The sequence below is a fragment of the Heloderma suspectum genome, chromosome 3 (assembly GCF_057233095.1).
Source record: "Heloderma suspectum isolate Gila_16-S chromosome 3, 16-S_ref, whole genome shotgun sequence".
Taxonomy (NCBI): Eukaryota; Metazoa; Chordata; class Lepidosauria; order Squamata; family Helodermatidae; genus Heloderma; species Heloderma suspectum.
Window position 1 is genome coordinate 287,377,638 of NC_139460.1, and position 19,051 is coordinate 287,396,688.

General features: G+C 45.8%; 1 non-coding gene across 1 annotated transcript; it reads left to right on the top strand.

Moving 5' to 3' along the window:
* The first annotated feature begins 18,056 nt into the window (after positions 1–18,056).
* Positions 18,057–18,166, top strand: LOC146351395 (U6 spliceosomal RNA). Its single transcript, XR_014789782.1, has one exon. It is a non-coding gene; the product is annotated as a U6 spliceosomal RNA (small nuclear RNA).
* The last annotated feature ends 885 nt before the right edge of the window (positions 18,167–19,051 follow it).

Here is a 19,051-nt window from a genome sequence, read left to right on the forward strand (position 1 = left end):
GGCCAGGAGGAGAGGCAGCTGAATAAGCAGATTGTAATGGCGAAGAGGAGAAGCAACTCCAGAGCACTCTTGTCAGTGGGCCCCTGATTGGGTGTGGACCCATGGCAGGAGCCCAACTATGCCTACCCTTGACACCAGCCTTGTGTGAATGTACTGTACATATAAAGAATGCACATGGTAAAAGCAGTTTTAACAACATCTTCTTGTTGGAGTCTGGGCATAGGGTTTTCCCTAGGTAGTACAGAACTGGAAGGCCCTTTCCTGTGAGGTTGCTGTGGCCGTGGCATTGCTAAGCCACAGGTTACACACAGCTACCACTGTTGATCCATAAGAGAAGGCTTTTTAGAGGAAAATGGCATTCGAGGGGATATAAAGCAGCCCATTGGCTGCCTAAGGCACAGACTTGAAAGGTTTTTAACACAAGCATCTCTGTGCTCCTCAAAATAGTACTGCTAGAAACTGTCCTCTGTAACAAACTGAAGACTCCTGGGTCGAATACATTTGTTTAAGTACATGCTTGCCTACAGCTGACAGGATGCTGTTCATTATCTGCACTCTTGCTCTATAACCTTGGTTATTTCTTTTGACAACTTTCAGCAAAATCACTCTTAAGGACAATATTATATTCAGACATCTACTGGGGAATATATGGAATGTTAATAGTAAACAGATACTCCCTCAAGGTTGGAACAAGATATTCCTTTTTATGTTGTGCCACAAAATGAATGCACCTTTCTGCCTGGAAAACAAACAAACCACAACACAATCTGCCTCGTCATTTTACCAGTGGATGGTTTTCCTCATTTGGCTGTAGTCTCCCAGATCCCTGCTAATTGTTCTAAGTAGTTTCTTCATTCTGCATCTTCAGAAGAGTTTTAAACCCTGTGTTTTTGCTTTCAAGACCTGTTTCTGTAACCATGGAGCGTAATAATATCTAGTGAACAGCAGTGCAATCCTATTTCTCTATCTTCCTATCTATACTCTGAAGTAAGCCCTATTCAGTTCAATGGCTCTCTGGTCCCCCTGCTGTGTGCCACTGGGTGGGTGACAGCTCTGGAGAGCCCCACCAGCCCCTCTTTCTTCCTGCTGCAAATGCCACGGCAGAGGAGTGGCTGCCTTGACAGAGCGAGGTGGCAGCTGAGGGGAGGGAGGAACACACTTGTCAGGGTGGAAACTGAGCCAATAGAGCCCCAGAGCAGTTCTGATTCTGAGGAGGAACAGCAATCCGTGGAAGAGGAGCTCGCTCATCTCTCACAAGCACAGCAGCTGGCAGACATTCCTCCTGCCAACATTCCTGGGATAGATAGCGACCCTGGCAGTGAGATTGTGTGGGAGGAGGGCTTGCTGGATGCTGGATGCCGATGCTGGGAGCGACGACAGCTGGAGGGCGCGGAAAGGAGGCATAGCGCTCGTTTGGCGCGCAAGCAACGGTCGCATCCCGAGGACCCAAGGGAAAGAGGGAGGAACTCTCCCTAGCCCGTACGTTCAGGGTCTTCCCGTGATTCTCCTTCAAATGGGGACCAACTGCCTAACCTGGAGCATAGGCTACTCTGCTGTTCCTTGCTTAGACTCTGGTGATTAGCACCTGAAAGAATCATTAAGTTGTAATAGGAGTAAAGCCTTGAAAAGAATCCTTTTGTCTATGTCTTGAGTTAGCTATTGAAGTAGACTGAAAGAGGCCGCCAGGGTGCTCCTGACAACACTGCTCCTCCCAATGTGCCACCTGAGGCAGGGGGATCATAGAATCATAGAACAGTAGGGTTGGAAGGGGCCTACAAGACCATCAAGTCCAACCCTCTGTTCAATGCAGGAATCCAAGTCAGAGTAGGGATGTACAAAATACTTACCTCCAGGTCCGTGGGGGGGGGGGTCCGCAGGGGGTGTGTGATCCGTTCCTCCCCCCAGAATCCTACCTGGCTGGCTCTGCTCCATGGTGATTCCACAGAGCCACCAGCCAGCTCCGGAGCGCCAGTGATACAGCCACCATTGCCTTATTGCTGGCTGAGGGGGATTGTCTCCGGATGCAAATGGTGTCCAGTATGCCATTTGCAGCCATAAAGGTCTTAGTTTAAGCTAAATGTGGCCATTTATGGCTGCATTTACCTTAATCTAAGACATTTACAGCTGCAAACAGCATACTGGACGCCATTTGCATCTGGAGACAGTCCCCCTCAGCCAGCGATACAGCAATGGTAGCCGTATCGCTGGTGCTCTGGAGCCAGCCGGTGGGGAGGATCTGGCCAGTGAGGATTCCTCCAAGAGGCAGAGGTAAGTCTTCCAGTCCTCCACAGACTCCAGGGGAGGGGGTGGATTCTTTTGAATCCAGACTCACTGGGGTCCGTGGAGGATTTCTCCCCCATCCCTAAGTCAGAGCATCCCTGACAGATGTCTGTCCAGCCTCATCTTGAATGCCTCCAGTGTGGGAGAGCCCACTACCTCCCTATGCCAGCCCTGACTATTGGAAGGAAGAGATGGGGCCTTCTAGTTAATGTAAAGGTTAGCACTTGGTCAGTTGGCAGAGCAACTACACAGATCACCTGGTCATAGGCTTGCCCACTATGGTGAGATGTATTGTATTTCTTTTTCAATTTAATAATTATTTCTAAATCTGCATCTATACGTATAAATTAGCATAAGTATTTTTTGTGCAACCCTGTGTCCGTTTTTATCCTCTTTCTTTTTGTAATGCGTAACTGGCCAGTCTGTATAAAAGCCCCTTCCTCCCCCAGCTGTATTATGAAACCAAAATTGAGCTTGGCTGATGGATAATGGTCTCCACAGGGCCATTAACCCCAGGAGAGATTAAGCATTCTTCTCTCCCACCCATGGATCCTCTCTTGTAAGTGCCCGATGTCCCTGACTTCCCTCTTATCATGGCAAAAATGGAGCTGGGACCAGACATTTGCTGAAATAACATCTACCTTTGTCTTAACATTCCCGTTAGTATCTTAATTGCTTGTTTGTCTTGGCACATCCAGCATTTCCTGATTTGCTTTGAGCTCTGTGCTATTATGTTGGAGGAGAGTAAATGTACTCTAACTACCAACTCTACACATGACGCATTACAAGGACCTCTTCCTCAGATGTGAAATAGATGGATTCATTGTTCTGATGTGGTGTGAATTTGCTCTTGATGTTCGGATCTGCAAATCTGACTTTATATATCTGATTGGGGACTCTTTCTGCACTGAGGATTTTAAATGCAGCTTTTAACCATGGCAAATTATGCATTGTTGTGCAGTGTTATAACACCAATGAAGATCGGTCGTAAAACAATGAGCACTGGCTCGCCTGCACTAATGCTGGGATAGCAAATGAGAATATTGGGCTTTTAGGTTCCATTTAGGATGAGGAGGAAGAGCAGCCCATACCCAGATCTTGGTGTGCAATTCATCCAAAGGGAGCAGTATAATGCTTCAGCTGCACTAGTACAAAAATGAAATAACCTTATGCCAAGTCAGACCAAGGATGGGTGAAGGAGCGATGTTCCAGATGCTAGGATTTTCCGAACATCATTTTGCCACTCATTTCGTGCCCAATTCCCATTCGTGTTTGAGATTGCTGCTTGCTTTGCACAAACGGGAAACTTGTGCAAATCGAGTAGCGATTAAATGGAATGATTAGTGCAAATCACTCCCAATTTGCGCAAAGTTCCTAATTTGCTCAAATTTCCCCCATAGTCTAAAGCAGGGCTGATTCTGTCTACTGAGGAAAGTTGTGCAAATTAGGAGACTTGTGCAAATGAAATTGGGAATCATGAATGAGATGAACACGAGCTAATGTTCAACAGTTTCTGAATATTTTTGGCAGTGCTCGCGCTCGCATTCAGAGTTTCAAATGGGGCATGCTCACAAAATGTTCGTACATCCCTAGTCAGACTGTGGTTCTATCTAGCCCAGTATTGCCTACTCTGGCAATGATTCTCCAAGATCTCCAGCAGGGGTCTTTCTCAGGGATCCTTAAAATGGAGATGTCCGGGATTGAATGTAGCCATGCAAAGCATGTGCTCTGCCACTGAGCTATGGCCCTTCCCATAATAGCAAATGAAGTGGCAGAGTAGAATTGGACAGCCCCAAATGGCAGGTGATATGGGGAACTCATAACTACATATTTAGAAACACCACATTGCTTAGGTTCATATCTAGGGCTGATTGGTTTAGCTGATCCATCTGTTCACTAGGGGTTGCAGTGCTGGATCCTTGTGGTAGAGGCAGCTTTTATTTATTTATTTATTTATTTGATCACCTTTCTGCCAAAAAATGGCACTCAAGGCAGGTAGGGATGTTAGAGAATTCCGCCACGGATCTCGGGGAGGCCGAATGCCAGCGCATTCGGCCCCCTGAAATCGGTGGCGGAACGGTCTGCCCCCCGCCCCCCCCAGGATGAGACTTACCTGGGGCGGATCTTCCTGGCGGCGGCGGCTCTGGCGGCGGCTCTGGCAGTGGCTCTGGCGGCGGTGTGGCGGCGGCGGCGGCTGCGGCGGCCAGTCTTCCGACCGGCTGCCGCCACCATTTCCCGGTTTAAAAAAAAACACCAAAAAACGCTATAGGCTACGTAAAGATTTATGTAGCCTATCACGGCTAGATTTTAAAAAAACACCATGATAGGCTACGTAAATCTTTACGTAGCCTATCACAGCTGACTAAAACAACAACAACGTGCGTATGCAAATGGCGGCGCCCATGGGCGCCGCCATTTGCATTCCTTATTTTGGCATGTCTTAGTCTACGTAAACATTCACGTAGACTAAGACGGCGAAAATTAGGGGAACGCAAATAGCGTAACGTCTAATCCGTGAAAGGTAAGTGCCTTTTGTACATCCCTAAAGGCAGGTAACAAAATCCAGATTAAGAACAAAATCTTAACTAAAACATAGCATAAAAACAAATACATTAAAAACACAACAACAGCAACAACAAAGAAATAAGCAGTACCTACCAATTAAAACAAAAGAAACCTTCAGCAACAGACCACCTTATATGCCAAAAGCCTGCCCGAATAAAATCATCTTTACCTGCCAGCAGAAGAACAACAGAAAGAGGGCCAACCTAGCCTCCCGTGGCAGGAAATTCCAGAGCCTGGGAGCGGCCATCAAGAAGGCCCTCTCTTGCATCCCCACCAAATGTGCCTCTGGTGGCAGCAGAATGGAGAGAAGGGCCTCCCCCAAAGGCGGTAACGATCTTAAAACCTGGGCAGGCTTGCACGGGAGAAGGCGGACTTTCAGGGGCCCTGGTCCTAAGCCATATAGGTCTTTATAAAGCATAACCTATAAAGTTATTAAGCCCAGTCCCTGGTTACTATGGATGTTTTACACTAGCAAACTGCAGAATCTCACAGAAGCTGCTGCTCTACCTTGTGCTGTAGTACAAGCCCATGTAACATATCCTCTCTTTTTTTCCCTCCAGAATGGCCGTCTCTACATGGGGTTTGCATTTATCAGTCCTCTGGTTGCTAGTGAAATGTAAAGCTGTCATTCGGAACATTGGATCTGCTTCTCTTAATACAACACTTCAGACTCCATTTCAAATATAGAATACCCCTCCCCGCCAAGTTTAAACAACCTCCACAAATAGAAAAGTAAGTGTGAATGGTGAATTAGGGTTCTTATTTCTGACGGTTTGCTGCACCTCTCACATTTAACATTTCAGCTGTATTTCTGTATTTGTGAATTAAAATGGGGCACCCTTGTTGTCGCTCTTTCCCCGACCATAAAGGAAAGGGGGGCAAACAGAATGAATGACATACACACACATGCAGAGAGAGAAGAATTGGTTATCTTCTGCTCATTACCCAGAATATTTCCCTACTGAGCAGGGTTTCTCATTAAGAGCAAGGTAGGTGTGCCTGCGGCATTTCAAATGGGGATACAGCAGGCAGAATACTTGAAGGTGTGCTTGGGAGGGGAGGACACAAATGGCTGTGGTGCATACAGCTACTTTGAATTCAAATGCTTCTCCTTGGGATTGCTTGGATAGAAACTTCTAAAAAATTAAAGGTGGCTCCTGATGTTACACATGGTTTGGGACAAGTGTGAGTGAGTTTCATTTCTGGTGTAATATCCAAAGTGAGAATCAGTGCTGGACAGCGCCACGTTTTCAAGGGTCTTTGGGCAAGACACCTACAATGGAGTCCTCTCCCTCAGTGAGTCTATCTTCTCACCAACACTGTTGTTTCCTCCTCCTCCTCCTCCTCATTGCTACCACTTGCTTGCTTGGTAGATAGAGATCCAGTGGGCATGCAGGCAGCAGCATCTACTGCTTTTCCTTCACATCGGCACTGTTGTCTGGACCAGCATGAGAGGCGGATGGACAAGCAGGCTGCAATAATGATGAGGTGCAGGTCCGACTGCTCAGTGGGTCTTCAGGTGGAGTGTGGACCTCAGCAGGTGCCCAATCATGCTGACCCGTGATGCTGGCCCTGGCGAGAATTCATCAATCGCCCTTGCGCTGAGATATATTTGTGTTCCAGATATGGGTACCACTCACCGATGCATGCAGTTGACATGCCTGAGGTTCCACTTTGAGCATCACATAAAACTGTAAACAGGAAAAAATGGGAAGGAGGGGAAGTTGAAGTCACTCTCCTTACTTGAGTACGAGTATGAAAATTGCTCCTAGAAATATCCACTGGCCTGACGGGTTTGTGTCAGTCTACATTTCACAAGGAGGATAAACATTTTGCATAAGCTGATTAGGAATGAGCAAGACATTCATTCCACCTGAATATTTATGTGAATTTATGAAACCTGCATTTGCTGAAACGATGAGCAAACCAGAACAGAGTTGTGCATCAAAATTCGCACTTTCCCAAATTTAGTGCTACAGTATGGGGAAAATTTTTTTCACAAAAATGTGCACACCAGGGAAAAGTGCACACAAACCCCCATATGCTATAGAAAGTGTGCACAGATTTAGCTCCTAGTCAAGTCAAAAGGGCAGAGCTAAGGTTTAAAGCTAGATCAGCCTTCTCCAACGTGATGCCCTCCAGATGTTTTGGATTTCAACTCACCTTTCTGATTAGCCCTAGCCAGCATAGCCAGTGGTCAGGAATTCTGGGAGTTGTAATCTAAAACATCTGGAAGACACCAGGTTGGGAGAGGCTGAACTAGATGGTAGATGGTTCTGTAAGGCTAGGGTGAATTGTATTGCATCACAAAAGTGAAAAGACAAGATCTAATAATTTATTAATATAATAATTAATACATTGGTGACCGGTCTTAGACATTGCATGCAATGTATTTGCCAAGGATCTGCTTTGACACTTGGGAGATAAAAGAAGTGGTGACACATAGAAAAAATTTGGGAGGGGGCAGGAGACAGACCATGTCACTTGCACTGACCCTACGATCCCTCCCCACCCAGTTAAGGACACATAGGTGTGAAACCAGCATAGCTGCCAGGGTTGGCCTTATCATGCAAGTCATTCAATCATTTTCTTGGGCCACAGAATTTTCACAGGCAACGTTCAAGAAGCAGGTGATCTGAGAGTTGCCCCATAGCATCCCCTGCTGCGCCATTGCAAAGATTCGTCAGTGGTGCGTCTCCAGTTGTGCACTGCAGTCACGCAGGCCCAGCAAACATCTTGGGCTTGGCCAAGCAGCTGCAGGCCTCTCATTTCAACTGTGTGCATTGCAGAGATCAGGCAGACCGAATGAAGGTGTGCGGTGACTGATAATGTCCTATAGACAGAAGCCTTCTTTGAAAAGAGTTCAGTCCCTTTCTGATAGCATGTTTACTTGACATCAAACATTCTGGCAAATCAGAGTTCCTTTTTTCCCAGCCTTGAACTCATGCTCATGGCACAACAATACATCGTTCCTTCCCTTCCCCCTTCCTTTCTGACTAGGGAGCCATGAACACGGATTTGTTTTTTTTTAGCTTTGAAAAACAGAGATGTTTAAGTGCTTCCTGTATTCAATGATTTGCTCATGCTTGACAGGCCCCGAGGTGTTGTACTCATGACAATTTTATACTGGGTTTGAAGAGTTTGTATAGCAGATCAGAGGAGTAGAGCATGCAATCTCACATTCAGTTTTTCAGGGGGTGGGGGATGGCTTATGATTTATTTCTCTGACTTCATCCCAGAAGATTATATGAACAGACCTTAAACAAGCTCAATTCCATTCCCAAATCAGGGCGAGCAGGTGCAACAGATGTAGGGTGGCCAAGTGTCCTATTTTACAGAGGCCTGTCCTCTGTTTGAAGGTGTGCCTTATTTGAAGGGCTGCCCTGTCCAAGTCCCATTTAAATAAAAAGAACCACAAGAGAGAGCTCCTCCAAGGGCCCTGAAGTTGCCCTTCAACAGGTAGTTGCACCTGGGCAGCAGGCACACGAGAGACTTGGTCACACTCTTCCTTACTATTGAGTTATGCAATGCATTTCTACTTCAATTATTGCAATTATTTCTAAATGTGCATCTAAGCACCTAAATCAGCATATGCTATGCACATTTTATGCAAATCTGTGTTCTCTTTTGTCCTCTTTTTTGTTGATCCATTTCCTGTTTGGGGGTGGAGGTGGGGTGGCGATGCATAAGTTGATGCACTGTAAGAAGTCTATACATGCAACTGATGCGGGGGAGAAGGGCATTTTGGCAGAGGCAGCTTTTTCTATCCCTGAACTAACTTTCTTTCTTTCTTTCTTTCTTTCTTTCTTTCTTTCTTTCTTTCTTTCTTAAATTTATTAATCACCCATCTGGCTGGTCACCCAGCCACTCTGGGCGATGTACAATAATAGAAACAGTTTAAAACAATAAAAGCCTACATTAAAAACATCATATTTCCAAAAATACCCTAACCCACCCCAAATGCCTGCCTGTGAACAACCACGTTTTTAATGCGTGGCGGAAGCTCATTAAAGTGGGGGCATGGTGGAGTTCCCTAGAGAGGGAGTTCCACAGAGTGGGGGCCGCCACAGAGAAGGCCCTCTCCCTTGTCCTCTCCTCATCCTCATCCTCATCCTCACTATAACATGACAAACTGGACGTGTTATTTACAGGAAAGCATTATGTGTTCATCCTCCCCCCGATTGCAATTGTGTTTATTGGAGTGTTTGTTTTCTTTTTAGGTTCCTCGCTTTTCCTCCTCCCAACCCCCAAATCCAGCCATGACTCTGTTGCTCCGTTTTCTCCGTCTTCTCTCAAGAAGCTGTATTCTAATAGAAGTGCCTCTGGCGACATGACCATTGTTGTCTGGCTCTAATAACATCACCAGCATCCCAGCAGTGCATTGCACACTCATGCAGGGCTGACTTGCAACTTGCTATGGTGACTCTCGACACATCAAGGTCACTCAGCCATCCTGCTCGCTTCCTTCTTACCCCCCTTCTCGGGGAGGAGGTATATTGCGAAGACCTGGAGGATTGTCACTCACAAAGATTAATGATTTCTGAACCAGCCAGCGGCACTTGTGGGTTCTAAACGTCACTTGCAGTGCTATATTTTACAGGAACCATTTAAGATTTTTTTTTTTTAAGGAAGCAGATGCTGGCTGGAGTGTTGAAAGGTGGAGTAATTGAAATTGTCCTTCATTTAAAGTTCTTTACAGGTCAAAGGAGCCATCAATAACATAAATTGTCCTTATCTAATGACTTGCTTTTTTCAGTGATTTGTAGGGCCCTACAGGTTTCCCACCCCCTTTCCCCCCTCTTTTTCAGGAACAGCCATTTTTTTAGTTCTTTGAGTGGGAAGGAAAAATGACATATTAAGGGATGCAATCCTAACTAGATAGGCGGCTGCCTCTGACCTCAGGGGTGACCGCCTATCCAAAGCAAGGCAGGAGAGGCATGGGGGGATCGTTCCCTCCACACCTCTCCTGCTTTGCTCTTTTTCTCTAGACAGCTGTTTTCAGCTGTCTAGCAGTGGGGGGGGGGCGACCAGGAGAGAAAGCTGCCATATGACACGTTGGATGTGTCATACGTGCAGCTCTGCTCTCCCCGCCCCAGAATGCCCCCCAGCCCCACCCCTTTTCAGTTGCCCCACAATCCTCTTCCGAGCACGGAGCATGGGTTCTCTGGGCTGCCTTGGAGGGAGGGGGGAGGTTGGATTTCCGGGAACTGACCTCAGAGTGCGGGCTCCGAGGTCAGTTCCCAGAAAGGAGCATATCTTATGGCCCTCTAGACAGTGTCTAGTGGCCATAGGATTGGTCCCTAAGTGTGCAATCCTGTGCATGTTTAGGCAGAAAAAAGGTCTGCAACTCCCATTATTCCTACAACCACCCATGCTGTCTGGGGCACCCTGAGAACTGTAGGATGTTTTTCTGTCTAAACATGCATAGGACTGCACCCTAAAAGTGGCACATAGTGCATAGCTGAACTGTGAAATTCACTACTACACAGTGTAGTGATGGCCATCAACTTGGATGGCTTTAAAAGGAGATTAGACAAGTTCAGGGAGGATAGGGCAATCAATGGCTACTAGTCATGATGGCTGTATCTTACTTCCAGTATCACAGGCAGCATGTCTTTCAGTACCAGTTGAGAGTGGCCAACCAATGCCTACAGGAAGCCCACAAGCAGGACATGAACACAATAGTACTCTTCCACTCATGTTCTTCAGCAACTGGTATTCAAAGTGTCACTGCCTCTGATACTGGATGTAATATATAGCCATTATGATTAGTAGCCAGTGTTCTCCTTATCCTGTCCATTTTATCGCATAATGATTTTCTGTAATCATCTTGTGGTGGAAATTCATGTGTCTTCTTCACATGTTCAAAACAACCACCAGTGGCTCAACTACATTTTGTGCTTGATGTCATTCACTTGCAACTCCCAATCTGTGCCAGAGGATGAACATTCCAGCACTGTGCTTGTACAGTGGAAGAGCACATCGCCAGCATTTAAAAACTAATCCACAAATTTTCATGGAAAAGCTGCATTGCTAGTCACTGATGACTGAAACCAGTAATCTAGGTTGTGGGAAAAGGGTGGGTTGTATCTAAAGTCTGGATGGGTCTACCATAAGTAGGACTAACTTTGGATACAACCTTATACGTACAAATATTACATGTATGTTGACGTGGAGAAGGTGATTGTGAAAGGTCATGGGCATTTATTAGTTTGTGACCTGGAGACAGACTACCCAGTTTCTCTCAAACCTAATGAACCATTTTCAGAGCCCCCCCCCCAAAAAAGTCTTCAAACAACGTTTCCACAATGGGTGTGTGTCCTGGAGTGTCATCCTAGGGCTGCAGGATCCGGAAAGACTCCTAAAAGGTATAAAACCTTGAGCCCTCTGTAGTTTTGAAACTTCTTGTGTTTCTTCTTTTTCATTTGCCTTGTGGCCTTTAAAAAAAAAATTGGGCAAAGATTTGGGGTGCAATCAGTGCCACAAAGGTGAAGTGATGACCATTGGCTGAGTTGGCTTCCAACGGGCATCTAACAAATTCATGGAAGATCAGTCTATCAGTGGCTTTTAACCATGAAGGGTATATATTCTGAAGCAGTTACTGGGGATCAACAGAGGGCTATTGTCTTCTTGCGCTGCTTGTGCACTTCTTGGAAGCACTATTTTTTGTGATTGCCACCATATCCCCCCCCCACCAAGTACACACCCAATTCCCTGGAACTACGCTAGTTCTGGATCATTGTGGAGTTTGCAAAATGTGGGCAGGCTGTCAACACAGTTGCTAAGCAGCAGCAGCTGAAGAAAAAAAAGGCATTAGGAAAAAAAGAAAGTAGCTGGGCTACCACCATTGCTAATGGTGAACCCCACCCCAAAGTAATTGTTGGAGAGTGTCTCCTCCCCCTGGAGAAATTCAGTGAAATGGTCCCCCTCAATTTCTCTGCCCAAAAATAGGGCGGAGAATTTTGAGAGGCCAGTTGTCTTTAAGATATGGGTAAATATTAAACATAAACAATTCACCATTAATTCATCATTAATTATCCTGGTTGATCACGGAGATCTTCCGAAGGGGCCTGGTGGTCCCACAGGTCAGAGATCCAATTGGAAACCCATCCAGAGTAAGGAAGCTCCCAGCCTGTGAAATACCCTTCCAACCAAGTTCAGGTACACACCTATGCTACTTTGTTTTTGACCTTTGCTGAAGACTTTCCTTTTCAGGAAAGCCTTTCCTGAATCCTGACTGATGAGTAAATTCCAGACATTGTTCCATTGATCATAGCATTTAGTGTATTTTTACTTTTTGTATTTGTGCTTTAATTTATTGTACACTGCTCAGATGTCTCTCAATGTGGAGTGGTGTATACATTCTATAATAAATAAATTAATAAATTAACAACATTGTCATTCTGTTAGGCCCACTGGATAATATCTGAAACATCAGACATTAAATGAAACTTTACAGTCCATTGCACTTGGTTCTGTTCTGCTTTACTTTCCATTTTGTGTAACACACTTTAACTTTCCTTCACTGTGTTTATTATTGCACTGTTTAATTCCTAAACTGTTATGATGGCAATTTCACACTCCCTCAGAGGCTGATTTTCTGGTTCGTAGAGAGTGAAGGGCAAACTGTTTTTAACTCAAACATTTTTAAGCAGTGTCATTGTGACCCTTCCAAAATCAAGAAAAAGTCTGTGCAGGTTTTAGCATGTAAAACTGGCAGCCCAATCTGGAACACATTTACAGAGTCTAAAGGGAGCAATCCTATGGCCCCTAGACAGTGCTATAGGATATTTTGGATTCCTGGATCTGATGTTGGAAACAATGCTCTGACCTCGGATCCAGAAATCTGTGCTTTCCGCCCCCTCTTCCTCCCCCTCACAGCCAGTGTGGAGAGAACTGTGCCAGTTGCCTCTCCAAGGTCAAAAAGGGAACCTTGGAGAGGAGGTAAAGGGGGTATTTTGCAGACAGGGAGAGGACTGGAGAGGCCAGGTTATGATGTAACCCCTCTCGAGCCTCCTTCCCTCCCCCTCTGCAGCACCCTCAGCTAGACTGGCAAAAAAGCCCATCTAGCAAAAATGCAGTGCGGGAGAAGCATGGAGGTGAAGACTGCACATAAGCCTCTGCATCTGATGGGATTGAGTCCCTAATCTGTCTTCCAGAAGTAAATCCCACTGCATACAATTAGTCCCTCTTGGCCCAGATAATAATGGTCTTAGGTTATCTCATTTGTATTTTTCTTTGTGATGGATGGCATCCAAGTAACATCTTGCTCCAATGGCCTCTGGAGCAGATTTTGGGGGAGGGCAGGGACCGCAGGGAAGAGGAGGGGAAGGTTCCATGGTGTGCGTTGACATCTACTTACGCAACATTGGATGTCACACAATGTGCTGTCTTCTTTGAACATTGAAGAAATATTTAAATAAAACTTGGTAGGAACATTCATGACATAATTCTGTGCTTCATGTTTGAAAATGCCCCTGATATATGCACCTGTTGTTGTTGTTTTAATATTGTAACACTAAGAACTGTTCTATTTGTAGAAAAAGACTGCAAGACAGAAACAAGGTGAGTCACCTGAAGGAAGGCCTTTTGGTGGTCAGCTTGGTGGTTAGGATCATATCCTCACTTGGGAGTTGAGTTCCACTAATTTTGTGAGTAAGTTTGTTGTTTGGGGATGCAGCCAAAGGTGGGTTGTTGACACAAGTTGACTGGAGCCAAATCCAGACAAGACAGACGTAGTTATGGTCACCATGTCATATGTTGTTGTTGTTGTTGTTCAGTTGTTCAGTCGTGTCCGACTCTTCGTGACCCCATGGACCATAGCACGCCAGGCCTTCCTGTCCTGCGCTCTCTCCCGGAGCGTGCTCAAGTTCATATTCAATGTCATATGTACTGGGGACTAATGGGAGATCCTTGATACATGAGATTCAGCTTCTGCTGGCCCCTCATGCATGCATCTTTGAGTTGCTCCTGATTGTACCACAGCCCCTAAAATATGAATTGCAACAGTTCCATCCAGAAGTGATTTAACTAGCTCTGACTATTGAAAAAGCTGCATCTGTTTCTTTTGATTCCCAACCATAACTATAAGGGCTAGTTATAATCTTTATTTCCCCTAAAAACAAAAATGCATTTTTGGAGTTGCTCACAAAACCTGAAGTTTTGTGGTGCTACAAGGGTAAATGTCTAGATGCCCTTTGAGTAGGGTTGCCAACTTTTCAACCAGCCTCTGTAGCTGAGCCTTTAATACAGGACCGTTGAACCTCAAGGGTTAGTCAGATGGCCATGCCCCCTTCGCCATGCCCTGCCGCTTCCTCATGACTGCTTATCATTTCCTGGCTTTTGCACTACTTTTTTCCATTCTAAAAGATTAAAAGGTTTCTCCTAAGGCTTAGTTACTGGCAGTTAGAGCTTTAAGACACAATCTGTTATTTGACCCTGCCCCATTTGCCTTTGGCCCTGCCAACTACTGGAATGCCACCCCCAAGAGCTTCTCCAAAATTGAATTTGGCCCTGGGGCTGAAAGAGATTCAGCACCCGACTTTAATAACAGATTTGATATACAAACACCAGCAGGTGACAATGTTTATCAGCAGGTTGTGAAAAGCTTCATTTAATGATTACTGGAGCTAATGCTAAAGGCACATGAACAGATCAGGCTAGGTTTCCAATGGGAGCTCCCCTCCTGAGACCAATGGACTGGGTCCGGCTAGGATACTGGAGAGGGCCTTCTCTCTGGTTGCACACTGGCTATGAAACTCCATGCCATAGGAATTCTGTTGACCCCCTTCTCTCTTGTCCTTTCCCACTCAGTTAAGACATTTTTTATTCCATCAGGCATTTAACCTGATGAGTTAAATGATTTTTTTCTAAGACTTATCTCTTGACTTGATTTTACCTGCTGTAAAGCAGGTTTTTAGTGCTGGGTGGTTTCTGCTAGATGGCATTTGTATAATTTTCCCATTTTTTAAAATAATAAAAATATACAAAAGTATATATTTTAAAAACATTGCCATATGATTTTTATGTTTTTGCATATTTTTAAATAGTTGTAAGCTGCTGTGGATACTGTCATGGAAATAGAAGGGTAGGATATGAATAGTCGTCTTCTTCACCAGCAAGCAGTTGGGAGAGATTTCCATCAGGACCATGGGAGGAAAGAGGTAAATCCAGTTCCATGAATCCTGAGGTTCTGATCATGCTATTTACTAGGGCTGTGCAACCTTCTGCCCAAGGCCTGAACTCTGAGTCGAAGCGGGGTGCCTCAAGCCGCTTTAGGCCACCTCCGAGTTGAGGTGGAGGGGGCAGGAAGTGGCCTGAAATGGATTGGGTCACTCTGAAGAGCTTTGGTGTGCTTCAGAGCAATCAGGAGACCCAGCAGGGAATGGGGGGAGCCGTTTTTAAAATGGCAACTCCCTGTATTTCCAGAAATACAGAGAGTCGCCATTTTAAAAATGGCTCCCCCCATTCCCCAGAACAAGACGGCTGCCGGCACACATCCAGAGGGTCTAGGAGCTGGCAGCGGCAGCGGCTCCCCTAGCGGCAGTGGTGACAGCCCACCCTCATTGCAAGCTGACACCGCTGGCCTCACTCAAGCCTTCACGGGCTCCTTGCAAGCAAGGAACCCGTGAAGGCTTGGCCAGAGATAGGAGTCAGCCTCCAACTGGGCACCCTCCCCTCCTTGCAAGGAAAGGAGAGAGTGGAGTTGGAGGGTGACTCCTGCTTTTGCTGCCTGACTCAACCCGTCATGGGCTCCTCGCAAGCAAGGAACCTGTGAAGGCTTGAGCAGAGGCAGGGGTCAGCCTTCAACCGGGCACCTGCCCCTGCTTCCAAGGAAAGCATAGAGTGGAGTTGGAAGGTGACCCCTGCCCTCATACCTGTTGGCAGGCTGCAACGGGCAGCGGTTTCCCTGGAAGCACTTTCCCTGGCAACTCCCCTGGCAGCGGCTCCCCGGCAGCAGCAGTGGCGGCACTGGCTCACCTGGCGGCGGCAGCACCCCCCCGAACAAGGGTCCAGGTAAGGAGCTGGGGGCTGGGCAGTGTGCTGGGCGGGGGGGGGCAAAGCGGGTTTTGGATGTCTGAATACCACTTTGGCTTCATAGGCCAACGCGGGTCAGGTGGCCCCTGAAGCAGCCCGAGCTGAATTGGGCCCACCAAGGAAGCCTCGAGAGGCTTCCGAGTTGGATCTGGGGTCTATGCGTGGTCTATGTTGGATCGGGGGTTATGATTTACACTCCTAAAAAGAATCACAGAACTGAACTGACACATTCAGCACCACATGCAATTAGGCCCTCCGCCTCGAAGACATTTTATGATTTTCAAGCCAATCTCCCCTGATTTTAGCTTATTGCGGACTGACAGAGCTAACCGATTAAGAATTTATTTATTTTTTATGTACCCACATGACGTGTCTTCGTGGGTGGCAGCCTCGGTAAATAAAACTCCAATACACACTAAGTGTGTGCCACCTGCTGAAAATTTATCGGCTGCCCTGGTATAAAACATCTCAATAGAAGCACATCAATACCTGGGAAGAAGGTACATGAAATAATGCAGGCAGTTCTTCCAGTGTTCCAGTTAATGAATGACCTTGCTGACAGAGGGAGTCACCCATATTTAAAGGGCCTGAAGTCATCTTTCTGACTACAGCTCTGGTTTACCTTTCAGAGATTTTTTTAAATTGTCTTTGGCTTACGGAAGAAAATACTCATTTGATTACTTTTGGACTGTAAATGAAATAGACTGTGCGGCTTCTTCAGCTCTACCCATCATCCCGATTTATGTTTATTAGTAAACAAAGGCAGCTTGTCCCTGTGCTTTATTTTGGTTTTTTTCTTTCCTTGAGTGTATTTAGCAAGGGTTTAGCCAGCTGATCCCGAGTTTATTAATGTGAATTTCTTTTAAAGCTGCAACAGCCTTAGCCCAAGGACCATGAAACAGTTTAATCATTTTGACTTTGCAGAATTCTTTGCAAGAATCAGTGTGGTGGCTTTGAAGCTGTGCTCTGGAGAACTCTGGGTCCCCTTAAAAGATTCAGTGAATCCTTGTTGAGAACAGTAATGGCAGACAAGCTTTCCTTAACAGCTTGCTAAGTGTTACCAATCTTCCCCAGCAATGTGCATCCCTGGGACTGGGTTAGGGATGTATGAGAAATTCATTTCTGTTCACTTTTGACCAGAATTTAGACGATTTCCAGCTCCCAGGACCAAGTGCAGATTTGAATGCTGTCTGCAGTTGAAGTCCATACATTTCTGAGCTCATGACGTGATTCTCCCAACAACAAAAAATGCATTTGAAAAATGCACACAAAGATACTTTAAACACTGGAGAAAATGTGTTCATTTGGAAAATGCACACAGTTGATGCATAAGTTGGGGGGGAAAGTGCTTGAAAATCTCACAGATTTTCATGCGAAAACAACAATAACAAAGCTTGCAATCTGACATGTATACAAGTCGGAACAAGCTTCGAGGTGGTAATCGGACAACTCTGACAAGCGTAAGTTTTGCTGATTCTAGCATCCCTACGTTGTGCCGGCAATGTTGAAGGGTGCATGTTTGGTTCATATAGGGTTTGTGGGTAATGTCATTATACAGTTTTACCACTAGGTGACATAGAACAGTTGTAGCTAGGTGGAGTCAGGAGTTCTTCTGGTCTTGTCCCAGAGAGATGGTTCTTTTCTGTTTTTCTGGTGGGTGTGTCCTCTAAGCCTTCCATGACATGGGGCAATAGCGAGGCCCAGAATGCCTAGTTAATACTCTGAAGGCCCTAGGGCACAGATGGGAGACCAGTGGCCTTCAGATGTTGCTGAATTACCCATCCCTGACCATTGGCCTTGCTGGCTGGGCCTGATTACAGCTGATATCTAATAATGTCTGGAGGCCACAGGTTCCCCACCTGTGGCCTTCCATCATGTCCCCAAACCCTGGGCAGGCGCAGGAGTTCTTTGGAAGATGTCAATGTTGGAAATATTCCCAATGGTGGGAATTTTGAAAACCACTGGTCTAGAGGCACATTTCAGTGGTACATTTAAATACATTGAAGTAGAGGTAATTTCAGCAGGTGCAGTTTGTCAGCGACTGCTGCATTAGTATGAGCATTGCACCTGACAATGTTCCCTTTTCTGCACGAAGGTTCGACGGGTTCTCTGCTGCATTTCATCATGTACAGGTGGGCAAGCCCTTTTTGGTCTATGCTACATGCATATAATGTGTGTTCTTCACCAATGTAGGTGACACACATACTAGAACAAGGATGATAACAAGAAGAATAGCATGGCCTCTGTGCAAGGATGACACACAAATTCATCCTTCCATGTTTTGGCAGGAGGAACCATAGCTCAGTGGTAGAGAACATGCCTGGCTTGCAGAAGGTCCCTGGCAATTCCAGGTAGAGAAGGATCAGGTAGCAGATGATGGAAAAGACCTCTATCAAAGGCTGTGGCAAGCTGCTGCCAGTTAGAGTAGACAATACTATGTTAGACGGACCAATGACTTGGTAGAAGGCGAATTCCTATGTTCCTAGATAACATTTCTGTTCCCCTTCTGATACATTTTATAGCTTTAAGACTATTGCCCATCTAGCCAAGTAAAATTTACTCTGGCAGCAGGTCTCCAAGATCTTAGGTATGGGTCCTTCCTAGCCTTGCTACCTGAGATCCTTCTGCTACCTGAGATCCTTCTGCATACAATGCATATACACTAACAAACCACATATTACACGTAATGTGTAGCGTGTAGCCTACGTCTTCAATTTCTTACTTCAATTACAAGCATGATGGGGTGATCCACAGCACACAGAGAAGGGAGGCTTGTCTCTTCCTTCTCCAGTGTGATCAGAACAAATACCTTCCACCCACCCACTGTGAGAAAGCTTACAAAAAAGTTCCCATTGATGCCAGTGAGACCTTTTTTCCTACGTGTTCTAGGAAAACAAGGATGGGGGGGGGAGATATGCCTTCTCTCCCTGCATGCTGCAGTTACAGTAAAGATTGCCCACTCATGCCTGTAATTAAAGTAAAAACAGAGACATAGCGACATGTTATGCATTAAGCATAATGTGTTTGGCCCTAAGCTATGACCCCTTATCCTGCTCTAGCCTGCTCCTTTGCTTTTTTCTCACAGTGTTTGAGTACGAGCACCAGGGAAATGAACTGTTTAATCCTAATCAGGCTGCCATAATTGTTTGTCTCATGCTGGAGCCTAAGC